The sequence below is a fragment of the Rhinatrema bivittatum genome, chromosome 2 (assembly GCF_901001135.1).
Source record: "Rhinatrema bivittatum chromosome 2, aRhiBiv1.1, whole genome shotgun sequence".
Lineage (NCBI taxonomy): Eukaryota > Metazoa > Chordata > Amphibia > Gymnophiona > Rhinatrematidae > Rhinatrema > Rhinatrema bivittatum.
Window position 1 is genome coordinate 12,320,276 of NC_042616.1, and position 11,646 is coordinate 12,331,921.

Below are 11,646 nucleotides of genomic sequence, written 5' to 3' on the forward strand. Positions count from 1 at the left end.
ACGGATAGGTAAGGGGTCCTTATCCGTCAGACACAAAAGGGTCACACTTGCCCCGACTAGAACGCGGTCGCCCGGTCTAGAACTGCGAGGCCATTCACTCTCTTTCACACAACAAGAAACCTATTCCCACTATCGTATATGTATTATTCCATGTTATCATTATTCCATGTTATCCGCGTGGTCTTCGGAACGTAATTCCTACTAACACACTGCGTGGGGTGTGATCAAGGCCCCCTCGGTCCGCCAGGGATAGACCGGGCTATTTCCTTAGCTAGCTAGTCTTTACTTATTTCCATGTACCCATAATACTCGCCTGCAGGGGTCTTCCGATCGTCACGAAAGCCTTCTTCCCGGATCATCAACCCAGAGATCTCGGCAGAAATTCTGTGGAACGATCCCCTCAGAAACCCGATCGCTGAACTCAGCGGTGGCCACTCACCAGGTGTATCAGGGGGACCGCTCCGCCACCAAACTACCGGACCTTCTGGAGAGCTAAAATAGCGTCTCCGGTACCTCCTGGCTGAGCTCGCCAAATGTAACCGTCTCTTTTCTGTCAGTAAGGAGGTCCAGACAACTGATCCGTAAAGATAGACTTTTATTGCCAGCAAGATGCAGCTAAGACAACGGCTTAGTACAACTGCATGCCACGCCCCCTTCGGAGCAAACCTTTATACATTTTACAGTTCTTATCTTTCACACATGCGTTCTGGTTTTGCTGAACAAACATTTTACAAACTGCTGAACAAGCAATAGCTAGCGTGGTCTCTAGTAGGCGTAGCTTATGATCAGACTATTGTTTCGTCATTTAATTGACGGGTTAGACATTTGCGACGGCGTTCGTATTAATACAATACAAAATATGAATCCAAAATGGAGTCATGTTCACTAAACGTTAGTGCGTAAGTACGTCATTACGTATTAGGTTCCGTTTGCGTTGCAAATGTTAGTAAATCAAAATGGCTGTGCGTTTCACTGCAGCATGATGAGACGAGAGGCGTCACAGCTGTGCAGTCTTCAGGGGTTCATGGAATCGAACTCCTTCAATAGCATTGAAGACATGGATCACTCAGACCTAGAAACAATGCAGCCCTGCTCACTGGAGGTGGGCATCTTATTTTTTTTTAATTATATTTTTATTCATTTTCAACCATTACTACAAGTACAATGCACAAATAATCAAAATAAATTTACAAAGCATCAAATTTTAACCTATGAAATATTCCTCATATTTTCACTTAAATGAATGTATAATATTTTAGGCAAAATAAAGTAATCGGGGCTTGTAAAAAGCGGTAAAGGAAATCAATTACATTAATTAATTACAGCCAGCTAGCAACTTAGCTGGCTGGCAGTACAGTGGCCTCTTTCTACAATGCATCCAACTTATCAGTAATTTCTTACGGGTGGCCTTCCAAAAACTTATGCACATCTGCAGGTTCAAAGAAAACATATCTATTTTCTTTCTATGTCAATATACATTTGCAGGGATATTTAACAACAAATTTACCACCTCCTCTTTCTACTTCAGATTTCTTCCTCCTCTCTTGTGTAGTTCCTGATAAGTCAGGATAGGCCCATACCTTGGCACCATAAAACAATTTTAATCTATTGCGCATAAAGGGGTAGATTTTCAAATAACGCGAATAGGCGTACTTTTGCTGGCGCATCAGGCACAAGCAAAAGTACGCTGGATTTTAGCGGATACGCGCGGAGCCGCGCGTATCCGCTAAAATCCTGGATCGGCGCGCGCAAGGCTATGAATTCTGTATAGCCGGCGCGCGCCGAGCCGCGCAGCCTACCCCCGTTCCCTCCGAGACCGCTCCGAAATAGGAGCGGCCTCGGAGGGAACTTCCTTTTGCCCTCCCCTCACCTTCCCCTCCCTTCCCCTGCCTAACCGACCCACCCGGCTCTGTCTAAGCCCCCCCCTTACCTTTGTCGGGTGATTTACGCCTCCCTCCGGGAAGCGTAAATCCCCGCGCGCCAGCGGGCCACTAGCGCGCCAGGACGCGACCTGGGGGCGGGTCCAGAGGGCGCGGCCACGCCCCCGGGCCGGGCCTGCCCCCAAAACGCTCCCGGCACACCCCCTAAACGCCGCGACGACCGGGCCCGCCCCCGACACGCCCCCCTCGGAGAACCCCGGGACTTACGCGAGTCCCGGGGTCTGCGCGCGCCGGTGAGCCTATGTAAAATAGGCCCACCGGCGCGCAGGGCCCTGCTCACCTAAATCCGCCCGGTTTTGGGCGGATTTAGGCGAGCAGGGCTCTTAAAATCCGCCCCTGAGTGTTTAAACACCAGCTCGATATCCGTTAACAAGGTAAATGAGACAAATATACAAACTCCGTGAATGCCGGTATAGAAAAATACAAATAAAATAAAATAAAATAAATAAATAAATAATGTTCTTCTCTGTTTAATATCAGTTTCTGAAGGTGGTGGGCACCTTAAACTGAAATAGTTTCTGTTGTCATCTCCGAAAGGTGAGATCAGGCACTGCGATGGGTAGTGTCTGAAACAGGTATCCTAATCGAGGTAGAATATTCATTTTAATAGCGGCAATTCTACCAAGCCAGGATAAATCTGTACGTTCCCACTTTTGAAGGGCCACAAAAATTTTCCCCCACAATCCCTCATAATTTATTTTATACAAGTCAGCAAGGTTGGGGCCCTATTTTCACTCCGAGGTATTTTAATGCGGTTTGTACGATTTTAAAAGGAAACTTCTTTTTAATCTGCCGTAGGTGGTCGCCAGGGAGGGTGACATTCAGAAGTTCAGATTTATCCATGTTCAGTTTGTACCCAGAAACCGCACTAAAAAGTTTAATCTCCTCTATCAACGGCCCTAGGGAGTGAGTCGGCTGGGCTACAGTGAACAAGCTGTCATCCGCAACCATCGTGAGTTTGTAACCATACCCTCCTACAGAGATCCCCTTTATCTCCGCCTCCCCTCGAATTTTCAGGGCCAGGGGCTCTAAATATAGCGCAAAGAGTAGGGGTGACAAGGGGCAGCCCTGTCCAGTGCCCCGTTCAATCCCAAAGGATTTTGAATATCCCCCAGTTACCTTAATACAGGCACTAAGGGAGGAGTAAAGCCTCTTTATTTTTTTTTTCAGAATCATTTTTATTTCCAGGACATACAAGTCAGGACACCAAGGTGAGCAAAACAGCAATAACAATAAACTGTGGGACAACGTCCACCACTCAGGAGCCCAACCTGCACGCCCTTTTCTTCAGTTAGGGGCAGATTTTAAAAACTTGCGCAAGTGCGTACTTTTGTTCGCACAGCAGGCGCGAACAAAAGTACGCTGGATGTTATAAGATACGTGCGTAGCCGCGCGTATCTTATAAAATCCGGGGTCGGCACGCGCAAGGGGGTGCACATTTGTGCAACCTGCGCGCGCCGAGCCCAGCGCGCACTGCCTGTTCCCTCCGAGGCTGCTCCGATTTCGGAGCGGCCTCGGAGGGAACTTTCCTTCCCCCTCCCCCCACCTTCCCCTCCCTAACCCACCTCCCCGGCCCTATCTAAACCCCCCCCTTACCTTTGTCGGCTAAGTTACGCCTGCTGAAAGCAGGCATAACTTTGTGCACGTCGGCCGGCTGCCCCGCTCCATGGTCCGGTCCCGGGGGCCGCGGCCACACCCCCGGAACGCCCCCGGGCCGAAACCACGCCCATGTGACCGCCCCCGAAATGCTGCGCCCCGCCCCCGAAATGCCGCGTCATCCCGCCACACCCCCGAAGGAAGCCCCGGGACTTACGCGCGTCCCGGGGCTTTACGCGCGCCGGCGGCCTCTGCAAAATAGGCGCGCCGGCGCGTGAGGGCCTTTTAAAATCCGCCCCTTAGAGCGCAACCACAAACATAACACATCCCCCCTACAAATGTAACCCATACACACCCCCACATTCATACCTCACACACCCTTCAGTCCCTAATGAGTCCCCCCCCCACCCTCGGGAGTCAAAGTAATAGAGACCCTACGGCCTCGTAGAGAAAGTGCACCGTAGTGTCCACAGTGCTACCAGAGAAGGCGAGGGGAGCAGTGTCGCTATTAAGAGTCAGCGCCAGGCTGTTTGACATCCAGTTGCTGTTACACCGGTTTGTATATCCTGGGGTAGTAGAAGGAAGCAGGCAGACCAATAGTCACAATAAGATTTATCATACGGGCGTGAGTGTGCGAGAACGGCAAGCCTCTCCATTTGCATAGCCGAGGCAAGTCGAAGGTGCCAGGCGTGAAGTGCAGGACACGTAGCAGGTTCGATCCATGGAGCTAGCATCGTGCGGCAGGCTAGAAGGATGGCGGTGCGTTCAAACCTGTCCATTGCCCCATCTACCGCAACTACGCTTCCCGGTAGCCCAGCCAAAAGAAGACGGCCGGACCTTCGGAGATTAATCCGTAAGCATTGGGCTATGAGTGTGAAGACCCCATCCCAAAATACTTGCAAGGTCGAGCAATTGAAAAGTCTGTGAGCCAGAGTGCCCAAGTCCAAGCCGCATTTAATACACTGAACAGATGGCAAGCGGCCCATTCGGTATCGTAGCACATCATCACAGATAAGATGGTGTAAGATGTGGCTGGCCCACAATCAACAGTATATCATCTGCAAATAGCGCTATTTTCATTTGATGCCTCCCAATATGAAGGCCCCAAAACTCCTTGTCCTGGCGAAGGTGAATAGCTAGGGGCTCCAGGGCTAACACAAATAAAAGGGGGGACAGGGGACATCCCTGGCGGACCCCACAGTGTAGGGGAAAGGGTTCAGTCAACACGCCATTAATCAGAATCTTGGCACTGGGGCCCGCTTACAAGGCCTGAGCCAAGTCAGAAAATTCCCCTCAAAGCCATCATTTTGTAAACCCCAGAAAGATACTCCCAGGAGAGAGAGTCGAAAGCCTTTGCGGCATCTAGACTCAAAATAAGGGCCTCGACGCGAGGATGGTAGCTCAAGGCCGCAATCCGTTGCCAAACGTTTTTAAGCCCCTGACGTCCCCGGATAAATCCGGTTTGATCAGAGCGTATAAGGGTAGGGAGAATCACGTTCAGCCGGGCTGCCAACACTGCTGTGAATATCTTTACATCACTGTTTATCAAGGAGATGGGGCGGTAAGAACCCACCTCCTGGGGATCTTTCCCAGGCTTGGGGAGCAGGATTATGGTGGGACTGGTTTTCTGCTGCGCTAACCGCCTGTCCCAAGAGTAGGCCATTAAGGTATTGCCCTAGAACAAGGAGCACTGGGAACTTTAAGATCTTATAAAAATTCAGGACCCAGGCCGTCAGGTCCCGCCGCCTTTCCGGGCTTCAAGCCGTGAATGACCGCATGGAGTTCACCAACTCGAATAGGGGCCATTCAACCACAACTGGTGATCACGTGTCAGCCTGGGCCAAGAAAAAGCTTTAAGGAGCTGAGAGGATGCTTCTAAACTGCTAGGTTTTGCTGCGTATAAGCCCCGGTAGTATCTAAAGATCTCTCAGCAATATCCGACACCGTAGGTTTAGGGACCCCCCTCCCATCCTTTATACAGGTAATAAGCAGTGAGGGCCAAAATCTCCTGGTTACGCTTTTTGTTTTGGGTCGCAACGTAAGCAGTAATAGCGCCCTCCTAACTGCCTTCCCTGCGTCCAAAGCACAGCAGGGGAGACGTCCGCTTGTGAGTTATTGGGTATCTATTCCTCCCGCTGCTCTTTTAAGTATTGATGAAAACCCCTATCCAGCATGAGACCTGGGGACACGCGCCACGAAAAGGGGGGTTTCACGGGAGGCCCAATCCCTATGCTTACTGGAAAGCGCTATCGCGGCTCCTCAGCCTAAGCCGCCAGGATCAAAAAGAGTAGTAGCCACAGTCCGGCATGAAAATCTCGGCATACGCATGGTGCAACACTTTACATGATATACTCCCCCCTCCTCTCCCACCCTCTCCCTTCTCCACCCATCCCCCACAACATTACACACATCTCTGCAAAATAGCCATTCATACCCATGAACTCCAAGAGCCACAGGCCACTAGCGCTCCCCCTTGGTGAGTACCGGCAGCCCCCTCTGACCCCCCCCCCAGCAGATCAAAAACACAGAAAAGTGAACAGTGATAATGAAATTTAACCAATTAACCTTGATAGACAACTGGAAAACAAGGGATGAAGTGAGAACCCTTCCGCGGATAATAGAGGCCCGTTCCAAACAAACGAGAGCCGGGACAGAGTTCAGGCCTTTCGTGGTTCCATCGCCCTCCGTCTCTCTGCGCAAATGGAGAGACTTAGGAACTTTCCCTCAACACAGAAGGAGATTCAAAAGTCAGTAAAGGGAACCCAGGCAGCACGTGGCATGTAACAGGAGTAATAGTGACCAGGAGCCTACTGAACGCAGCAGGGCTGAAGTACGTCTTGTCTGTAGTATTCCACATTCTCAGTATCTCCAGACCGGAGAAGTCAGATGCTCACGCAGGGCCCTCTGGTGTCAGAGTGGTTAGGAAGTGAGACGCTTCCTCCTTGGTAGTCAGGAACAGTGTCTGATTTGCGTGCTGTATGCGCAGCCACGCCAGATAGAGCAGTGTGAAAGTGATTCCACATTTATGTAGCTCTGTACACGCCAGCACTTAACGCTGTACAGTTACCACAGCCAAGAAATCATTGAAAAGAAGTATTCTACTGCCCAAGAACTCCAGGACAGGATGTTTCCTATATTCTCTCATGATATGAACTTTATGACTCCAATTCAGAATGCGGTCCATCACAGGACGCGAGCATCCTCCCACCTCGTGCGTCTGTCCCATCCTGTGAACCCACGAGCTGTGCCAGGCCCAATTTATTTGGAAGCCAGTCCTCCAAGAATACATAAATTTCAGGATCTGACACCGATTCCGGCAAGCCCACGATTCGAAGATTATTGCAGCGATTTCTATTTTCTTGATTCACTATCCTCTCTAGTACAGTATTTTGTAGATTAAGCAAAAGCTGTACCTGCTGTTCCGAGGCCACGAGGCGATCATCTTGTTCCCCCACGCGCTGCTCCATACCGTCCAGCCTCTTTGCCTGGCCCTCTACTGCACCCTTTACATCATCCATGGCCGTTTGTATTTTTGTTAGTCTGTTGTCGAGAGCCGCGGAGACTCTCGACGAGATCTGGAGCAGCACGTCTTCAGAGATAGACGCTAGCTGTTTTGGGCTGTTGGCCCTGGCCGCCGTAGCAGTGCCGGCACGGCGATGGCACATACCGCGTTTCCCGGTGCCGATTTCGCCCGGAGACACGGCGTTTCAACGCTCCAGGCGAGAAGGACCCTGCCGGTTGCCACCGGGTGTACAGGGAATCATTTTGCACGGTGATGATAAAGGATTTGGGGGAGAGGGTCGCGGAGCTCGTTCCTTAGGCTTCCACCGCGGGTGACGTCATCCCTGGAAGTCAGAGCCTCTTAATCCATGTTAAGAAATTACCCCCATTACCATTTTTTCTAAAACCAAAAATAAATATTCCCAATGGACCAAGTCAAACGCTTTTTCTGCATCTACTGTGAGTAAGATCATAGGAAGCTGAGGTGCCTTAGCATGACCTAGGATGTCTATTGCCCTTCTCACATTATCTGCTGCTAAGCGACCAGGCCCAAAGCCGGTCTGATCTGGGTGGATCAGTAGGGTAGCTACCCTTCCCAAACTAGTTGCTAAGATTTTTAAATCCAAGTTTATTAAAGAGATGGGTCTATACAATCCACATTAAGTGTTGTCTGTACGCAGCTTAGCTAAGATAGTAATTCCTGCTTTGTTAGCATGAGTGGTAATTTGACCATCTTCCAATAGACTATTAAATGCTGCCACCAAAGTTTGAGATACCACCTTGGTCAGTTTTTTATAGAAGCAGGCTGTAAAGCCATCTATACCTGGTGATTTTCCCAATTTTAAATCTTTAATGGCTTGGAGTACCTCCAACTCTGTGATAGCTTGATTTAGTGTCCCAGCTTGAGATTCATCCAAACGAGGAAGTGGTATAACAGCTAAATAGTTTGTTTTATTTATTTATTTAAAGTTTTTATATACCGACATTCATCAAAGATATCACATCGGTTCACAGTGTAACAAGAACAGACGCCTGGGGCAGCATTTTTTTACATCGAACAGTATTCAGTTATAACACGGCAACAAGATAGTAATTAAGGGAAGGGGAAATAGTAGGGGAGATTTGAATATAGAACTGAATGATTAAGAACAATATATACAAATATATACATTATGAGCAGAGTACAAGGTATATTGGGCAATATTTGATATGAGATAGAGAGGGGGAGAAGGGGAGGAGGGTGGAGCGGCTGGACAGAGGGCAAGGAGGGCTTAGGTGTATGCTTTAGTGAAAAGCCAGTTTTATACGCCTTGTTTGGTGATATCAGATCTCCCAGTGTACAGTTGCTGATAAAACTGGGTAAATCGATTACATATACTATCATTGTCTGTGACCACCTCTCTGGTTTCCAACCGAATTTTCAGTATTTGATTATGAATCATCCTAACTCTCAATTTCCTAGCTAACTGGCTTCCTGCCTTATTACCCCCCTCGAAAAATACTTGTTTAGCTTTGTCCAATTGAAAGGCAACATCCTGTACAGATAAATCCTTTAATTCACTGCGTAAATGCTCTAGCTGTTGGCCCGTTCTAAAGTCTACTCCCCGCTTGTGTCTAATTTCTAATTTACCAATCCTTTGTAGTAAACTTAAATGTTTTTCATTTGTTTTTTTCTGCAAATATGATGCCCTTGCTATCAGTTTACCCCGAGCCACCGTTTTAAAGCATTCCCAAACTGTAGCTGCTGTTACATCTTCAGTAGTATTTTCCTGTAAATATTGTGTCATTTCCCATTCCAAAACGTCATAATATTCTTGGTCGTTTAGAAGGCTTTCATTAAGTCTCCAATATTGCTCCCCGGGATGAACCCCCAAGCCCTTTAGTGTGATCCAGATGGCAGCATGGTCTGACCAGGTTATGGGCGCTATCCCCGTATCCTGTACTTTATTCATCAGAGCTTTGTCAACTAAGAAACAATCAATCCGGGAATAAGACTGGTGCACCTTAGAATAAAATGTATAGTTACAGTCAGTGGTATGTAAAAGACGCCATGCGACAATTAAGTTCCATTCTTGCAGGAGGAATTTTAATCCCTTTCTGTTAGCTCCCGAATAACCACCAGGTCCCTTACTAGAATCTAGGAACGGATATCTAGTCAAATTAAAATCACCTCCAATTAGGAGTTTGCCCTCCACCCATTGATTCATAGTATTGGATAGTTGTATCAAGAATGGCCCTTGCCCAGAATTTGGTGCATACACGTTAATCAATGTATATATGGCCGAGCCCAACATAAATTTAAGGATAAGGTATCTACCCTCGGTATCACGCACAACCGAGAGTACGTTCACAGTAACAGATTTAGCAAAAAGGATCATTACCCCACCATATTTATTATCCTTAGTTGCCGCTGAGAAATATTGATTGGGAAAATGGGTGGAGATCATTAATATTTTATATTTTTTCCTCAAATGTGTTTCCTGGCATAACAGGATATCTACCCGATCCCAGATTGCATCTTGTAGTAGGCATTTTCTCTTACGTTGGGTATTTAGACCTTTAACATTCCAAGAACATATTTTGAGTTCTCCCATATTAGCAGCAAATTACATAGAACGCGATTCTGTCACTCACTGTACAAAGCACAAGATACACCATACCCCATATATACATAATGACAATCCTTCCGTTATATAGACACTCGTAGCCTCCCCAATAACTGCCCTACGATCCTGCTGTGGTGAGTCCCCACAAGGCTCCTCCCTGTGGGTGGAGTCAACTCTTGCCACAGTCTAAGGGCCCACTTTCTAGTTCAACACACACAGAACGTAACACTCCTAACCCTGCCCACAAAGCTGAATGGGGAAAGGGACCCTGTTACTGCTGCACTCGTTCACTATGCTCTGTGTATGGAAGTTGCAGAGCAAAAACCACTCTGAACCACTTAATGAGTGATGACACTCACCCCACGCACTGAGCCTGATGTCACCTTTGCCACCAGAAAAAAAACAGGTCTATTGTGTAACGCCACTTGCCATCCCTAACATTCACTCAGGGTAACCCTGTGGTCACTTGGAAGATCCCGCCAAGCACTGCCCAGGCCAGCCTACACCAGCATGGCAATTTCTTATGTTCTTATACTGGTACCTGCCACCTGAATTCCTGCTTGCCTCTGGGCAAATTGCCCACCCACAAGCTATCCCCTGGTGGTTTCTAGGGACACTGAGGCCCCTCACAACAAGGGTCACACAGTTCCTAGAAATACACCCACAGACCAACAATACAGATTATTGGGATCATTAGTTCAAGACAGGGAGAGCTAACAAACCAATAAGTTTATTAAGAAAAAGTAGGAACAGTGACCAGATAAAAGATTTAAACTGTAAACAGAAATAGGCAAAAAAGGACGATACTGCAAAAGTTAACTGAACACTTTTCAATACTTAGCTGGGGAGGTCAGGAAAAAGGCTGTCCACTCTCGTTTGTTTGGAACGGGTCCACAGAAGCTGAAAGGGCCTCAGCACAGAGATCTTCTTCCTCTTCACTGCTAGCTGAGGCTGGAGAGTTCCAGAACCATCAGGGTAAGTTCTCTGTCTCCAGGGCCAATCAGGAAACACAGTATTAATAGTGAGCTTTCTGGCCAATGGCACTGCAGGGTGTGTTTTAGTGTTACATGTACTCAGGGCTGCTGGGATGTGAATGCTGATCAAGCCACCTTCAGTCAAGGCAGCATCCAAAGCCTCTGCCTGAACTATAGTGCAGCGGTCAAACACTACCTGCAAGCCAGCACACAGGGAATGAGCTCTCTGGGGAAAAGTATCACATGGCAAAAAAATAAACTACAAATCATGCAAAACCCCCATGTTGCCAAAATCGCTACTTAGCTAAATAACATATTCAGCTAAGTAGCACTGCTCCGATCCACCCACTGCCCACCCATAACTTACTCAGCCATTGAACATAACTGGATATTCAGTAGCAGTAAGATAGATGGATAAGTCCTAATTATCCAGTTTTCTGACATCTGAATATCAACCTCCCCTGATTCTTATAGCTTATGTGATGGAAATGGAGAAGTTTTATTGTTCTTGCATCCAGCATTTTAATATCTTTATTAGGCCAGTCTTCTATTCCAAAACTATATGAAAGCATATTAACTGAATTTGGCTCCTGTGCAACTTTTCTGGTGGCTTGCAAAGTCTTCCTTTCTACTGAAGTTTTACCAGACACAGTACATTAACTTGATTTTCCTCCAGTATGAATTTTCTGATGCTGCATGAGTGATGTCTTCTGACTAAAGCTTTTACCACATTCAGTACATTTATTTTTTTTTTAAACTTTATTAGGTTTTTCAAAGATTTACAAAGCACAACTCTCAAAGAAATAAAAGTACTGTTATACAACAATGAATGATATTGAACAAGCAAAACCTAGAATTTTAACCTCCCCCTTCAAAAAACTCCAGCCCTCCCTATTTCCCCCCCTCCCCCCCTCTACCCACCCACTGTACACGGGATTAATAAGTATAAATGTCTTTATGCCAGTATTCCAAGATCCTTATGTCGTGTTCTCTGAGTAATAAACTTGTCCGCTGGTGAAGAAGGCTCAT

The 11,646-nt window shown here is 47.4% G+C and overlaps 1 long non-coding RNA gene across 1 annotated transcript in view; it reads right to left on the minus strand.

The window, feature by feature from the left end:
• The window catches only part of LOC115083554, a 100,410-nt gene that overhangs the window by 50,161 nt on the left and 38,603 nt on the right, over window positions 1-11,646 (minus strand). The window lies entirely within an intron of this gene.